The sequence below is a fragment of the Capra hircus genome (genome assembly GCF_001704415.2).
Source record: "Capra hircus breed San Clemente chromosome X unlocalized genomic scaffold, ASM170441v1, whole genome shotgun sequence".
Lineage (NCBI taxonomy): Eukaryota > Metazoa > Chordata > Mammalia > Artiodactyla > Bovidae > Capra > Capra hircus.
The window spans coordinates 19028026-19029165 of NW_017189516.1; positions in this window are offsets into that span (position 1 = coordinate 19028026).

Here is a 1140-nt window from a genome sequence, read left to right on the forward strand (position 1 = left end):
TTAAATTTCTGGTTTCATCTCCTCACTTTGCCTCTGCGTCTTTAGCTCTGAAGTGTATTTCTTACAAGTAGCATATCAATGTGTCCTTCTTAATCATTGCAACTGCTGCTGCTGCTAAGTCACTTCAGTCATGTCCGACCCTGTGTGACCCCATAGATGGAGGGTTCCACCAGGCTCCCCCGTCCCTGGGATTCTCCAGGCAAGAACACTGGAGTGGGTTGCCATTGCCTTCTCCGGATCATTGCAACTAGCCTATGTCATTTGTTTGGAGTATATATTACATTCACATTAGAGTGATTATTGATAGGTATTACTGATTTCCACTTTATTACTTGTTTTCTGGTTGTTTTATAGTTTTTTCTCAGACTTTTATTCTTCTTTTAGTTTGATCCCTGGGTTTGGATGATTTTATTTGTAGCATGCTTGTCATTAAAAAATCAGCTGACATCCTTATGGGAGATTCCCTTGTATGTGACTTTCTTTCCTTTTCTTGCCTTTAGAATTCTCTCTTTATCTTTAACTTTTGCCATTTTAACTATATGTCTTTGTTTATGGGACTTTCTGTGCACCCTGTATCTGTACATCTGTTTCTTTCATCAGTTTTGGGGTGTTTTCAGCCATGATTTCCTCAAATTCATTTTGATTCCTTTCTCTCTCCTCCTTCTACTTATAGAAGGTGCAAACACGTGACAATGTATGCCAGACATATGAACTAACTAATGTGACTGGATATGCAAACACACGTTCTGGGACCCTTGTAACTGTGAATGCTGGTATGCTTAATGTTGTTATGGAGGTCCTTAAGTAGTCCTCATGTTTAAATTGTTTTTGTTTTTGCTGTTCTTATTCAGTTATTTCCATTATTCTAACTTCCGGAAAACTTATGTATTATTCTGTATCACTTGGTCTCCTGTTAAATATTCCTAATGTATTTATCACTTTAGTTATTGTATTCTTTAGTTCTGACTGATTCTTTTTTTGTATTTTTTAGTTCCTTGTTAAAATTCTCAGTGTGTTCATGTATCCTTTCCCCTAGATCAGTTAGCATTCTTTTTGAAAATGCTTTGAACACTTCTGTTGTTGTCATTCAGTCGCTAAGTCATGTCCAACTCTTTGCAACCCCATGGACTGCAGCATGCC